Source organism: Bos taurus, chromosome 16 (genome assembly GCF_002263795.3).
Source record: "Bos taurus isolate L1 Dominette 01449 registration number 42190680 breed Hereford chromosome 16, ARS-UCD2.0, whole genome shotgun sequence".
Classification (NCBI taxonomy): domain Eukaryota; kingdom Metazoa; phylum Chordata; class Mammalia; order Artiodactyla; family Bovidae; genus Bos; species Bos taurus.
The window spans coordinates 51,318,657-51,333,171 of NC_037343.1; the positions used below are offsets into that span (position 1 = coordinate 51,318,657).

Consider the following 14,515-nt stretch of genomic DNA (forward strand, 5'->3'; position numbering starts at 1 on the left):
AGCCCCAATCCGGGTCCTCCATCCTCCAGGGTCATTCCTGAGCCTTCTCAAGACCCCCAGGTCCATGCCCAGACCACAAGCCTGACCCACTGTGCTTCAGCTGCTACCCTTCACTTCCCCTCACCACAGCCTCAGCATGTGGAGCCCTCACTTAACAAAATGGAAAGTGGGGCTCTGCAGACCCATGCCTCCCCAGTGGTAGATGGGGCTGACAGCCAGGTCTGGGAGTCCAGGGGCAGTGGGAGGGCCTCTGGCTGCCCTGCACGGCCCCTTCCTCCACCCTGCAGAGCCTTGCATGGGTCACCAGGGCGTCTCCCCTTAGAGTGCCTTCACTTGCTTCCTGTAGGGTGGACGGTGGCCCCCTGCAGTATGTGTCCACGTCCTAAGGCCCAGAACCTAGGGATGTGACCTCACTTGGAGAAATGGTCTTGGCAGATGTGATTATCTGATGGGCCCTAAATCCAGCGACCAGCGTCCTCATGAGAGGGAGGCAGAAAGCAGGAGACACAGAGGGGAGAAGCCAGCAGAAGGTGGGCAGTGGCCAGAGGGCCACAGGCCCTGTGGCCACAAGCCTGGGGACACCTGGAGCCCCAGAGGCCAGAAGAGGCAGGAGGGACCCTGCTCATACCTGGACTTCTGACTTCCAGCCTCTAGGACCATGAGAGAAGTCACTTTCGTTGTTTTAAGCTACCAAGTTTGTGTAGTTTGCTGTGGCCACCCCAGGAAATTGATGTGCCCCCTAAGCCCCTCCTCCTGACTCCTCTCAGAGGCTGATGCGCCCTCAGCTGTGTGCTGCCTGTGCCAGGCGCTGGTGGCCTCAGGGCTTAGTTCTGCTGGACTGTGGTCTGAAATCCCTTTGCCCGAGGGTTAGTTAGGAGAGCTCCCCCAGCCGAGCTATTGTCTGAGGGGCATCCTGACCTCAGGGCGGTGGGCCCCTGCCTGGGCCTTCAGGGGACAAGCACCCCTGGGTGAGCAGGGGGGCCCCTGGTCACCTGCAGTCCGCTCAGTCTTCCCACTGGCCTGAGCAAAGACTTTTGGAAGTCTGTCCTCCCCAGGAGCCCATGCCCCCATCCTTTCACTTTCCCTTCACTTCTAGAGACCCAGACTCTAGGAACTGGGCCAGCCCACTTCCCCACTCCTCTTGTGGCTCCTCATGGGTTCTCGGGAGGCAGCCCCCTGCCCATGTGGTGACACCAAGAGCTCAGACTCAAAAACTGCCTGTAACTTGAAACTGGTGAAGGAGCCAGCCTGGCGGCAGCCTTTCCCACAACAGCCCACAGCTGGGTCATTGGCCACATCTACAACCTGGAGCAAGGCAGCCCAGCGTGAACTAGCTAGCGTTGCAGGGCAGACGCCTCTCCCCTCTCCTCAGGCCTGGCTGTGCTTGGGCCGAGTACCCTGAGGGCAGTAGGGGACAGTCAGCCCCTCTCTGGGAAAAGGCCCAGTGCCCCTCCTGCAGCGGTAGTTGAGGGTCTTCCCGGCCTCCCACGGGGAACTGGCACCTTTGCCAGGGCTGGAAGTGCTCCTTAGTGGCCCCCATGCAGCCTCTGGCCTCTGGATCCCTCTGCTCAGAGAGGCCCTGCTGTACCCCCACCCCACCCCTGCATCCCCTCCACCCTGCCCCTGTTGTACCCCCACTTCTGCCTCCCCCACCACCACCCCTGCATCCCCTCCACCCCCACCCCTGCAGCCCCTCCACCTTGCCCCCTGCCCCTGCCATACCCCCATTTCTGCCTCCCCCACCCCTACCCCTGCAGTCCCTCCACCCCACCCCTGCAGCCCCTCCACCCTGCCCCCCTGCCCCTGCTGTACCCCCACTTCCGCCTCCCCCACGCCCACCCCTGCAGCCCCTCTACTGCTCCGGCTGCTGCAGCACCAGCAGCCCTGCAGACCACATGTCCTTCCCAGAGCCTTCTCGCTGTTTGTGGCTCCTTCTCAGGGACACTCCTCCCCCCATCCCCAGCGTGTCTGGAGCTGCACTGGCTTTCCGAGGGCACTCAGGAAAGAGTAGGCACTGAGGAGGGAGGGAGGGACCGAGAGAGGGGCCCTTCTACCCTGACTCTGGCCGCAGAACCTGGGTCAGAGTCATCAGCCATGGACTGGGACCCTAGGGCCTGCTTAGAATTCTCAGGGAAGGAAGAGGCTCTGGGGGCACAGCCATGAGGCTGTGAGTGGGACTGGCATCCACTGTAGACAGACGATGTCTGGATGTGGAGCAGAGGGGAGGAGGCAGGACCACCAGGGCTTCCAGCGGTACCTGGGTGTGGGGCGTGATGGCCTGGCACCTGGAGAGGCCCTCGACCACCCAAGAGCCAAGTCAGGCCTATGGGGACCCAGGGGAGGAAGGCCAGCACCCTCAGGATCCTGGTGCCACCTTGGGTGGGGGAGAGGGCAGCCTGGGGTGTCTCTGGGGGCACAGGGAGTTGGGGTTGCTTCTATCCTGTACTCCTCATCCCCCACCACTGCCTGGCATAGCAATTAGGGTGCCTCCCTGGAGAGGCTCCTGGGGGGCTCCGGGGGTGTAGCTGCTGCAGCCCAGGTCTCTCATGGCCCAGCGGCAGTGCCAACAGCACAAGCCTATCGCGGTGCACCTGAGCTGAACAGGAGCCCCTATGCTTCATTACACCAACAGTCCATTGTGTCTGCGACAGAAAGCCCTCTGGGGGTCCCAGGGCTGGGGTGTCAGGTGTGGCCTGGCCTGGGCGGGAGGGTAGCACTGCTGGGACCCACGGCCCCCGGCGCCCCCTCCACCCAGCATCGGTGAGGGCCCTCCTGTGGCGGTGATGAGGCCGGGGATGGACGGCATTACCAGACAGTATTAGACAGAAGGACCAGATCTAACCGTGTCTGGTAAGACGCCCATCGGCAGGCTTTGGTGCAGGCAGTCTCGTCCGGTGGCCCTTCTGGGAGGGGCTGGGCTTCGCCCACCACCGGCCCTGCGGCACCTTGAGAAAGCAGGAGGGTTCAGCTGGATGGCAGGACCCGTGGAGCCTCCTAGTCTGTGGAGCGGCTCCAGGAGGCCCAGTGGCCCAGCCCAGGATCACCCCGAGGAGAGTTTTCCTGAAGACCTGTCTTCAGAGCGGCCCTGCAGGCACACATGTTTGAGAGCACAGCTGGGGAGCAGTCTGGCTTCCCTGCTCTGGATCCCAGGTCAAGGTGGCTGTGGCACCCTGCGGCTTCCTGAATGGCTGTCAGCCAGTTAATGAGTAACAGCAGGGCCGGGCAGACCCTCCTCCCCTGCGAGAGCCACTGGGGTCCAGGGCAGAAGGGCCACCACGGTGCCTGTGCTGAGTGGGTCTGGGGCGGGTGTCCTGGCTTCAGATCAGAACAATAAAATAAAGGGCCATCCTGGCCTCAGCGATTTGGGACAATGTTCCCAGTCTCGCCTACGAGGCTGCGGGGGTTGGTGGGGAGAGCAGCACGGAATGTCCAGGGCACTGAGCGCCCGGGTGCACCTGTGCTCCCTGCGGCCCCAGTGGCCTGAGGGAGGGTGGCCTCCTTTGTGGAGCAAGAGGCCACCGCCCACAGCCCCAGCTGCCTGGGACTCTGAGGGCAGGGCCTGGATAGTGGCCATGTGTTGGGGGCCCTGGACACCCATAATGGACATCTGATTCTGTGTGGTAGATGGGCCAGGTCAGGACGGGAAGGCGAGGGCTGCCAGCTCTGTACCAGCCAGAAGGCCATTTCCTTGTGTGGCCGTTGACGTGCCTGCTGGCCACTCTGTGAGAAAAACCTAGGCTCAGCCACAGCCTATGTGCATGCGAGAGGCCAGGACTGCCCAGGGCCCCCTGCAGTTGGTGGCCCTTCCCAGGTCCAAGTGTCCTGGGTTTACTGGGGAGCCCCGAGGGCCCCAGTGTGGCAGAACAGCCCTGCACCTGGACTTGGCAGCAGTCTCCCTGGTTGGGCCGGCCTGCAGAGTTGAGACAGGCTGTTTGCCTGCCCCTAGTTGACCAGGCCTCGGCCTAGCTCTGGGGTCCAGGAGCTCAGGACCACGTGTCCTCGGGCCACTTCCCGGCGGGTGGTGGGTCACCTTTGAACATCGTTACCAGACAGTGTTAGAGTCGAGCCGAGAAATCCAGCACTGTCCGGTAAGATGTCCACAGAGGCCCCGGTGCGCCTCGGCCCAAGGACGTGGGACGGATGGGGGTGCCGCAACCCCCTGCAGGCAGGACCCAGTGGAGGCAGGGAGGCCTGCCTGCTGCCCCTCACTTTCCCAGAGCTGGGTGTGGAGGTGAGGACGCGGGGCCAAGGCTGGAGGTGTTGCTGGTCTGCAAGGTGGCCCACTCAGCTGGGCTCAGCTGGGCCTTCACCCCCCAAAGCCTTTGTTGTGCTCTGTCCCACCCACACCTGCCAGGTGTGGTGGCAGCAGCAGCTGCTTGGGCGCCATGGGCAGGGCCTGGACACCCGCCTGTCCCACTGCTAATCACTGGGGGCGGGCCCGGTGCAGCTGCAGGAAGCCTTTGATTCTGGGGACCCAGAAGGGGCACAGACACGTCTGGACCTGGGAGAGGGGCCTGCCCCAGGTCAACTTTCTGCCTTGGAGCTGCATCTGGAAGCCACTGGGGCAGGACTGCATGGGCCAGCTGACTGTGGGTGTCAGGGGCTGTGGCGGTGTGGGGCCTTGGGCAGAGAGGGTAGGGCGGGCCAAGCTGTGGGAGGGCGGCCCCGTCGCTGCGAGCAGGGCCCCAGCGTCATCATTACCAGGCAGTATTAGAGACCAGACACCATCCAATGCTGCCCAGTAAGATGGCGATGGCCACCCCGGATTGGGTCTTGGGGCCGCCCAGCTGGGATCAAGAGGAGACTCGACGAAAGGGCACCCAGCAGCCTGAGGTACAACCAGGGTTTCTTAATGCACTGAGGTGGGGAGGGGCCAGGATGGCCAGGGCTGGAGCAAGTGTATACCCTGGGGCCAGAGCGCCAGGTAGTCCCATCTGTGGGAGCCCCACCAGTGGAGGCAGGCCTGTAGTGCCTGGAAGTGCCCAGAACCCAGGACCACAGGGCGATCTCCCTGCCCAGTCAGCCCTGGCTGGCCAGGTGGGACCACCAGCTCTGGCCATGGGGTGGGCAACTCAGGGGGTCAGGGTGTCCTGCCCACAGGCAGTGGGAGTTCAGGGGGCAGGAGCAGGGCAGGACCCTCCTTCCAGGTGGTCCCAGGGAAAGGCCCAGCCCCTGGGGGTCCTGGGTGAGCGTGTGTCGGAGGCTCCCAAACACAATCTCCCTGCCCCTCCCCCTGCCTTTGTCAAGAGCGCAGACGAAGGTTGGGGCCAGGATGGAGGGTGGCTCCCAAGACCTGGCCCTCCTCAGTCCCCATCACCGAGCAGAGCAGATGTTCCTGGGGCCTGGGGTCCCTCTACTCACTGAGCAGCCTGTCACCAGCGCCCTAATGTGGCATGGCCCTGGGGTTCTGGCCACTGCTGGCTCTGAGATCCAGGGTGAGGTGGTGCCAGGCTTGCAGGAGGGGTGCAGGAGGGGCAGCCTGTCCAATTGCCTGGCAGTCACTGTAGCTGTGTGCCCAGAGCATGTGGAACAGTAGCCCACAAACACAGAATACAGGACAACAACCCCCAGGTACCTGCGGGGACTGAGCCAATCTTGAAGGCACCCCAGGATGTCTGTTCAGGGTGGGGGTTGAGGAAGTGGGCAGCTCTGGGGCCCCACCCTGCTCAGGGTCCGCACGTGGGACCCCTGCAGGGAGCTGAGAGACCCTGGCACACTGCTCTGAGGCTCTGAAGGGTCCTGTCCTCTCTCCTGTCACCACACAGGCGGCACACTGGCCTGGAGAGCTGACCAGAACAGCTTCTGAAGTTTTCTGGCACCTTCTACCTATAGAGTTTGCAGGGAGAGGGAGTGAGCCCTGTGCTGATCCCCCCACCCTGGGCTGACCACAACAAAGACTGCGTCCACCTAGTCCCCGGCCTCAGCTGGGTTCACCTGGTTCTCTGGCTTCATGCTCCAGAAGGGCTGCATTTCTCAGAGGGCCTGACCAGACTTAGGCCTGGCCTTGAGGGACATGGGGCTTTCCTGGTGGCTCAGACAGTGAAGAATCCGCCTGCAATGCAGGAGACCCAGTTTGATCCCTGGGTCAGGAAGATCCCCTGGAGAAAGGAATGACTATTCACTCCAGTATTCTTGCCTGGAGAATCCCATGGACAGAGGAGACTGGTGGGATACAGTCCATGGGGTCACAAAGAGCTGGACACAACTGAGCGACTAACACGTTGCCTTTCTTTTGCTTTGGGGGACACACACAGGGAGGGGGCTTCACAGGTGCCTGGACCCTCCAGGTGACCGTATCCAGGCTCAGAGAGTGGTGCCCTTGGCCGGGATCTAGGCCTTCAACCTTCTAGCCCCAACCTTGCCTTTCATTGTCCATCCCTCAGACCTGTAAAGTCAGCTCCATTTTTTCTGAGCTAAGTGAAGCCGTTTAGACTTCACCTTCTGAGCTGAGTTAAATTTCGGCTCCACTCCCAGTGGTCAGGCCATGGGGGCTGGGACTGGGCCGAGCATCCCTCCTTGCAGCCATCACTTGTTCCAGGTGCCTCTCCAGCTTGACCTCCAGTGCCCTTGGCTGCTCATGGCCAACCCTGCTAGGGGACCAATGAGGGCCTGGGAGACCCCACAGGCCCTGGCCAGCCCACCTACGAGAGGATGGATGAGCTACTCCCGTTGTCCGCTCCCTACCAGCACATTGGCTGTTACATTTTCACTAGGAGGCAGAGACCGGGGGCTGGTGGGCAGCAGAGTGCTCCCTTCTGAGCCCCAGGACAGAATCTCACTCTCCTCCTAAACTCAGAACCTGAATTCCACAAGGAAAGACTGACGCCCTGGCCTGGGCCTCAGTGTGGCTCTCATATGGGCCGAGGGCCTGGATTGCTGCACACCTGGCTTGGTGCAGGCCGGTGAGTCTTCCTGGCTGACATGAAAAGTGAAAATAAATGTTCCCTGCTTCCAAGTGCCCCCAGTGATGCTTTCTTGGCCAGTTGTTGGTAGGAATGAAGCCAGTGTGCAGTCTCTGGGTGCAGGGTCTGGTTAACCATCACCATTCCGACGCAGCTCAGCTGAGGACATCTAGGAACCAGAGCATCTCCTGTTTGCAGAGCAAATAGCCCACCTGGAGGGCACCCAGCCTGCCCAGTCTGGCGGGTCCCACCTGCACAGGACAGGGTGGGGTGGGGAACACGATCCCAGCGTGAAAAACCAGCAGGCTGGTTAACCTGCCCGACGGGCCTTAATCAATGGTGAGGCCGCGCAGAGAACAAAGCACAGAAACCCAACCCCTCTGCGCGGCCGGATCAGCCAGCTGGGCAGGGAGGCTGGGGCGGGGGTGGCCCGAAGCTGGCCCATCTGCACACAGATATGGCTGGAGCTGTGCATCTGAGGCCTGACTGCCAGCCCCCCTGAGCCCTTTAGGGTGCCCTCCCCACACCAGAGGACAGACCAGGCTCCTGAGGAGGCCAGCAGCTCTGTGGGCTATTTTATCTACACCTAAATCCACCAGATTTTGCAAGTAAGGTATTTGCAGATGACCAATATGCCTGAAAATGCATAGCAGACTGCATCCATTCTCATGAACGCAAAACTTACTTTGCCTAATTCAAACTGCTGCCAATGGCTCTAACTTTGAAGCATTTCATCTGAGTTCCTAGGAAAAAAAGAAAACGAAACCAACCCGACCTATTTTTACAGATGCTCAGCCTAAAAGGGCCTAAAGTTCTCCCGTTGGATTAAACAGCCTGTGCTTCTGCCCTAGAAGTTTCATTCGTCAGAACAGCGAACTCTATACTATGCCTCGGAGATGGTTAACCTCTGTCACGTCAACGTTTCATTTCCTAAACTTCAAAACTTCCCACGAAGGCCAATGCCTGGGCTGTGAAGGAGGCTTTCAGGCCAGCTTTCTCAGGGCCAGTGTGTGGGGCCAAGGCACCACGGCCTCACTGCTGGACAGGGTGTTTGTGGGGGTGCAGCCGAGGGTGCTACTTTGAGTTTAGGTAGAGAATCTTTAGGACAGACTTTGGACCTGACCCCATAGCGCGTCGCTGGCAAGCCGGCCTGCACCTCCTCTGAGGTGGTTCCGGCTCTACTGGCACCTCAGACAGGGGCGGGTAGGAAACAGCAGCGAATCCGGGCCAGACCAGCTCCAGCCCAGTGTGGCCACTGGCAAAACTGAGCCCTGCCCAGGAGCAAAGCCCAGAAACCCAGAAACGGCTTAGAGCTGCCGGCGTCTCAGGCCTCTTTGGCACCGGCTCTGGGTGAAAAGACAGCTCAGAACCGGCACTTCAGTGGCCGACTCAGCAAAGGGCTTTCCAGAAGGTCTCGTGGCCCTCTGGTTGGTAGGGAAGACCCCCACCACCCGGTACTGGTCCCCTGGACGTGGCCTGTGTACGCTGACCGCCCTGGGCCGCGGGGTAGCTCCAGGCCCCCCACCCTGCTCTCCCGACCCCCGAGGCCCACCTTCTCCTCAGAGAGGAAGGGCCACCCTTCCCTGAGTTCTGGCCCCACTGGACTCTGTGGCCGACTGGCTGTCGCCACCATCACACTGTCCTCCCCAGGTCACTGGTGAGGGCCCCGAGGGAGGCTCTCGGCCCAGGGTGGCTGCCTCTAGCTTCTCCACCTCCCGTACCAACCTGCCCCAACAGGTTCTGGGCCTGGAGGAGTAGGGTAGGAGCCCCTCCCGCCTCTGCCCACAGCCTGAGGCTCGCTGGGCCCCGGTATCTGGGACCCACCAGGCCTCTGCGTGGACGCCAGGGACGCCTTGGCGCCAGTCTCCCCGAGTACCTGTCAGCCCCTGGTCCGTGGCCCCGGCACCCAGGTCTGGCTTCGGCCCGACCGAGAGAGCTGCCTGCCGCCTGGGCAGACCTGAGGCCCACCGCCCTCGGTGGAGGCTCCGCACAAAGGAACCCGAGGTCCACGCGTGTGCAGTGGATGGCTTGCTGGGCCTTGGGGGAAGTTCTGAGAGCGACTGGGAACAATGGAGGCGGCGCCGGGTAGGGCTGGGAAGAGGCGGCGAGGCCCCGGCTCGCCTTACATGTAGGGCCTCCCCCCCCTCCCCACGCAGGTGCCTGCTCCAGGCCGACCAATCTCCACTCCCGGCGGCCGACAGGTGTGTCCCCCGGGCTCCCATAGGCCGGGAGGGAGGCAGCTAGTGACGCAGCGGCCGGGCGGGCTCGGGGCCTGCACACATTCCTGCCCCCGCCTCGCCCAACTCACCCGCCGGCCAGGTTGAACAAAAACCAGGGCAAGGCTCTTCAGCAGGGACTGCACTGGAGCGTGTGATCCGGTGGCCAGGACGGCTGGGCAGCAGCTCCTGTCCAGGCGCAGGGGCCTCCTTGCCAAACCAGGGAGGGAGCGGAGGGGGGTCATGCTCCGCACCCCTGCTTTTCCCCAGGTGGCTCCGGTGATGCCTCTGACCCTTGGGGTGGTGGCCTCCCACTGACCAAGGGCAGAGACTGGACCTGACCTCTTTGTTCCAGGCCCCCACCCCCAGTTGTGGCAGAAGTGGAGGGTCTGCTTTGTGTGGGTCTCTCAAAACCCTTCTCCTGTTTGCCCCTAGCCCACCTCTATGGTCAGGTGGCCTGGATCAGGCCGCGTGTCATACTGGCCCACATGCTAGGGGAGCCAGGCTGCTGAGAAGGGTGGGGGGTCTGCCTGGGGACCAAGGCCTTGGCAGGCCCCGGGGGCCTACATTTTAGACCCCTAGACTGGGGTGCAAGGTTTTGTGTTGGGGTTCACAGGGTAGGAGAGACAGGGCCCCAGTCCAGCTGGACTTCATGCTTGCTGTGTGCCCCCAGGGAAAGGCCTGTAATGAAAGGACAGTGATTCCAGTAATTAGCGCAACAGTAGAGAGATCCCAAAGGCACAGCTACTCTCCATAATGAACCCAGCAGCCGTGCTGGAAACTCATGTGACAGGGCTGTCCCTGGGCTGCTGGCCCTGGCCTTACTCCACCCCGGGAGGGGCTCTGTGGCCCAGAGGTTGTCCTCCAGGGATGGATGAGGCCAGAGCGCTGGGTTACCCCCAGAGGGCTCCCTGGCAGCTGTATAACTCCAAGAGGTGCTGTGCCCACACCTGGGGGATGCAGGGGAGGGTACGGCCCCCAGAATCAATCGTGGGGTCACGGTGGGGGATCCAGAAATCTGCCATGGGCCCCTCGAGTGTGGTTCTGAGTTCACTGCCACCTGGACATCCCAGGCCGCCCCACTCCCTGACTCTGGAGGGGGAGCAGCCTGGAGCTGGTCTGGCCCCCTGGGCCTGGTGTGGGGAGTCTGAAAGGCAGTCCTGGGAGCAGCGGTGACCTCTAATCCTCGAGCCTTGGGCTCCAGCCCCTCCTTGGGATTGTCAGGATGCCCACCCACCCTGATGCCCACTCAGGTGTCTGCGTTTGGGACAGTCATGGGAGGAGTCCCTGCCCCTGGAAGGGAGCATCTGAGGGTCGACTGGTTGCTTGGCCTGAGAAGAGGCAGAAGTAAACCTTCTCTTAGTTTCTGGCCTGCCTGGAGGCTCTGATCCTGTCATCACCAGATGGGGACCCTTTCCTGCCAACTCAGAGGCTCCTGCAGACTCAGAGACACACCAGGGCACACTCACATGGCTTCCTGAAGCTGCTCTACTGGGCAGCTGCCCTGGGCCAAGAGAACCCCCTACCATGGAGGCTACCCTAGCTGGCCACAGTGGTGCTGCTGAGGCCTGCTTTTAGTCCAGGGTCAGAAAGCAGCTCAGCTATTCCTGTGGCCCAGGAGCCAGGCCCGCCCCTGCCACGGTGAAAGCCACTTGGAACATCCCCTAGTGCATCACTTTGAAGAGGGCTATTCTGGTCTGGCTGACTGCCCACCCTTGACCTTGCAGTGACTGCTCATTGCTCTCCTTGCCTGTTCTGCCTAAGTCTTGAGAAGGAAAAATGACCCGAGTGAGACTGGGCCCTGTGCTGGCAAGATGACCGAGGAGGTCTTGGGAGGTTTGCACGTATTTCATCCCTCAGTTTTCAACAAAAGTTCAGTTTAGATGTTCCCGCTGCCCCTACAGTGTTTGCAGGCAACCCTAGCCAGCCCAGGTGGGGGTCCCAGGACACTCTGGCACCTCTGAGCTCTGCTGATGGCCACCTCGAGGCCTGAGCTGGGGTCGTCACTCCTAGTGGAGCAGCAGTTGGCTCCTCCCTGTGCAGAGGCCCTGTCCCTCTAGGGCAGCACTTCCCCGCCGGCCAGGATAGTTTCCAGGGAGTAAGGGTGGGCGGGTCCTGGGCGGCCCCAGAGCCTCTGGCATCCTCCAAGGGGAGAGCGAGAGCCAGGTGCCCAGGCCCTGAAGGGTCAGCAGGGTGCCGCCCCATAGCACACCAGGCTCATGTTGTCTCAGCCCGCTGGCAGCAGCTATACTGGGTGCTGGGATCCCTGGAGAAACCAGTGGCCACCAGACAAAGGTTCTGGCCCAGCCTACCTGCTGGGTGCAGATGTTGCCATGGCAGCAGGAGGGGGCGGGGCCAGCAAGAGAGGCTCTTCAGGGACAGGGAAGCCTGACCTGGGAGGGGTGACAAAAGCTCCCCCCCGAGCTTGGGGACACAATCGGGCTGGTGGTAGAGCTGGTGGTGAGCTGGCCCCCAGCCCCTCAGCCCTCTCTGTGGGACTGAGGCCTCATGGGGCGGGGCAGGCAGGACAAAGGGCCATTGTGCTGTGGCTGCGGCTACTTCCTGCATGGCAGCCAGCCACAGACGGCTGCAGGCTCCCTGTGCCCCACCAGGGCTCAGCCTCAGCCTGGAAGCCAGGCCCAAGAGGGTCCCACCTTGGGTGCCGAGGGATGGCCTTCCCACTGTGACTGTGCTGGGGCAAGGGCAGGGCCCTGGAGCTCCTGAGCCTTGGACTTGGGAACAGGACCTCTCTCAGCTTTTAGCCAGCTCTGGGCTCCCCAGGGGACACCTTACTGAGTAGCCTTACCAGTCCCTGCACTTCCGGCTGGGACGGGCCATTTCTCCTCTGCAAGCTCCTCTGACTCACCTCCTCACCTCAGCAGAGCAAATACCTGGGGCAGGTGTGGGTAGATGCTGGGGGCTGCCAAGCAGCCCTGTGTGGGCCCACTTGGGCAGCTGTCCCTGGGGTCAGCACCCCCACAGAGGGGGCAAGCTCTGTCACTCACTCTTCCCTGGCCCTCCACCAAGTCAGTGGTGTTGACCTGGATTAGGGAGGGGCTGTGGCTAACTTTGCTTTCAGCCACTGCAACCGGTACTGCCTTGGAAGACAGGCAGCTTGGCTCCAGGAACTGGGAGAAAGGTCTAGTTGCTGGTCCAGTAGGGCAGGTGCTAGTGTCTGGGGTCTGGACTTGGAGGTTCTGCCCAGGAACAGGACTCCCCGTGGGGCATGGCTTGGCCACCTCTTCCCACCCAGAGCTATCTGAAGCATGGAGACCCCGTCCCAGGAAGGCCAGGCTGGGGCGTTGTGCTCCAGGGTAGAGTGCCTGCACCCCTGGATCTGCTCTCCGTAGGCTTCCTGTCCCTGATCTGTGGGGCCAGGTGTTCCCCGCAGAGGCCGCTTCCTCCCACCGTGCTGACAGATGAGTGCAGGAGGCTGGGCCCTGCCGTAATCAACTGCTGTGCTGAGAGGGGACCCTCTTTCTTCCATCTTTTGATCTACATTTCCACTCCTTTTGGCCTCAGGTACTCCCACCTGGCCCAAGGACCTAGGTCCTGTTGGCTGTCCCCAGCTCAGGGCCAAAGGGTTCAAGCCAGAAAGCTCAGCAACTATCACTCCAGGTTCCTCACGGCCCCACACGCTGCCCTGAAGGCCTGCTGGTGCCCATGTGCAGGCTGGGGTTACTCCAGTGCTGGGACTTCTCTCTGGCCCTCCTGGATGAGTCCTGACCGCTTTGTCCCTGCCTGCCTGCCCTGGGCCACGCTCTCAGACCCCATTGTTCAGGCAGGGCCTGGTGGCAACACCGCAGGCCGTGCCAGTGCTGCAATGTGTTCCTGCAGCCTGACTCAGCCTTGACCTTGACCCCGTGCCTGAGATCCAGAGGCACCTATGTTGTCTCAAGCCTGTCTCCCTGAGGGCCACACCCGGTCACGGTGTCCAGAAAACACTGGGCCAGAAGTCTGAAACCCTGTGTCCATCATTCTTAGGCAAATTGAGGCCCCCAGTGGCCTGTAGGGCACCAAATCCAGGGCCAAAGGTCAGCCCTCTGGGCTCCTGGGCTCAGCATGTCAGCAGCTGGTCACTCTGCTTGCAGAGCCTCTGCCCAACCGGGCTACCAGAGACCAAGGTACCCTGGCCCTGCCCGTCTCTGAGAGCCTGTGGGTTGGGTTCTGGTGTTGTGGGGATGGAGGGGCAGGGGTCAACCCTGTCGGGGTCTGTAGCTGGGGAGGACCCAGAACTGTGGAGTTCAAAATATTTGAAATTAAAAAGGTCCCACTGGTGATGTAAGAACAGGTGCCCCAATGCAATGTGATGAGCAGGGCAGCAGCCCTGTGGCTCCTCCCAAGCCCCTGCCCCAGTCTAAGTGTGAGGAAAACATTAGACAAAGCCCAGCAGAGGGGCACATGATGGAAATAATGGGCACATACCTGGCCAGACCTCCTGCACAGGCCAAGGTCACAGAAACAAGGGGGGTCTGGGGCCTGTCACAGACAGAGGAGCCCAGGCATACATGACAGTGGATGTCATGTGGGGTCCCGGGTGGGAAATGAAGAAGCCAGGTGAGGTGGGATGGGAGCCCACGGAAACGTGCTGTAGTGGCATCACTGGCCCGAAAGCAGGGGAAACTGGCTGTGGGCCCTCAGGAACTCGCGATGGCTCTGCAGCCTGAAACTATCAGGTAGAAAAAGCTCATTTAAGTATATCTGCAAGAGTCCCACCATAACTCTGGCAGACGTCCTGGGGGCATCAGGGGACAGAGCAGGTGGCTGTGGGCAGAGACGCCAGGGGAAGCTGAGGACAGAGGCATTGATGGAGCTGAGGCGGGGGCCTCTGGCTCTGGCTCCCATCTGAGGCCACGAGGGGGGCTGTGTCCCAGGTCCCTCTGGCCTCCACCCCCACCCCGTCCTGTGCTTGGGCTTGGCGGGGCACCTAGAACTCGGGGGGTCCCTGAGGCCTCTTGTCTGGTCTGGTCTGAATGTTCCTGGTGGAACTCTGGACACTTGAGGCCTGATGGGGCCAGCTGCCTCTGGGCTCCCCTGCACCCCCTGCCCAGAGGCTCTGAGCAAAGACTGGCTCAGGGTCTGAGTGCCTCAGGTCCCAGTGGCCCCTTTGTCCTGGGAGAGCTGTCCATAGAGCTGGGGCCTCATCTGAAGCCCCTGGAGGACATGGTGAGGGGCATCTACCCCTTCACTCACAGCCCCACAGTTTGGGACCCCAGGAGTCCCCAGGCCAGAGTTCAGGCCGACACCAGGAACCTGGCTGGTCACACCCTACCCTCCCCTGCCATGTAAGGCCCACACTTGTCCTGTCCTGTCCTGAGGTCCAGCACTCACAGGGCGGGGCAGGTCCAGTAACTCGGCAGCCCCTCAGGAAGACACAAAGATCCTGGGGGCAGCAGG

The 14,515-nt window shown here is 61.9% G+C and overlaps 3 non-coding genes across 3 annotated transcripts; all 3 read right to left on the bottom strand.

Moving 5' to 3' along the window:
* Positions 1-2,788: 2,788 nt before the first annotated feature.
* MIR429 (microRNA mir-429) lies at positions 2,789-2,872 on the bottom strand. The gene has a single exon (NR_031066.1). It is a non-coding gene; the product is annotated as a microRNA mir-429 (primary transcript).
* A 1,151-nt stretch (positions 2,873-4,023) lies between these two features.
* MIR200A (microRNA mir-200a) lies at positions 4,024-4,109 on the bottom strand. Its single transcript, NR_031343.1, has one exon. It is a non-coding gene; the product is annotated as a microRNA mir-200a (primary transcript).
* Positions 4,110-4,691: 582 nt separating this feature from the next.
* On the bottom strand, positions 4,692-4,750 carry MIR200B (microRNA mir-200b). The gene has a single exon (NR_030970.1). It is a non-coding gene; the product is annotated as a microRNA mir-200b (primary transcript).
* Between the last annotated feature and the right edge of the window lie 9,765 nt (positions 4,751-14,515).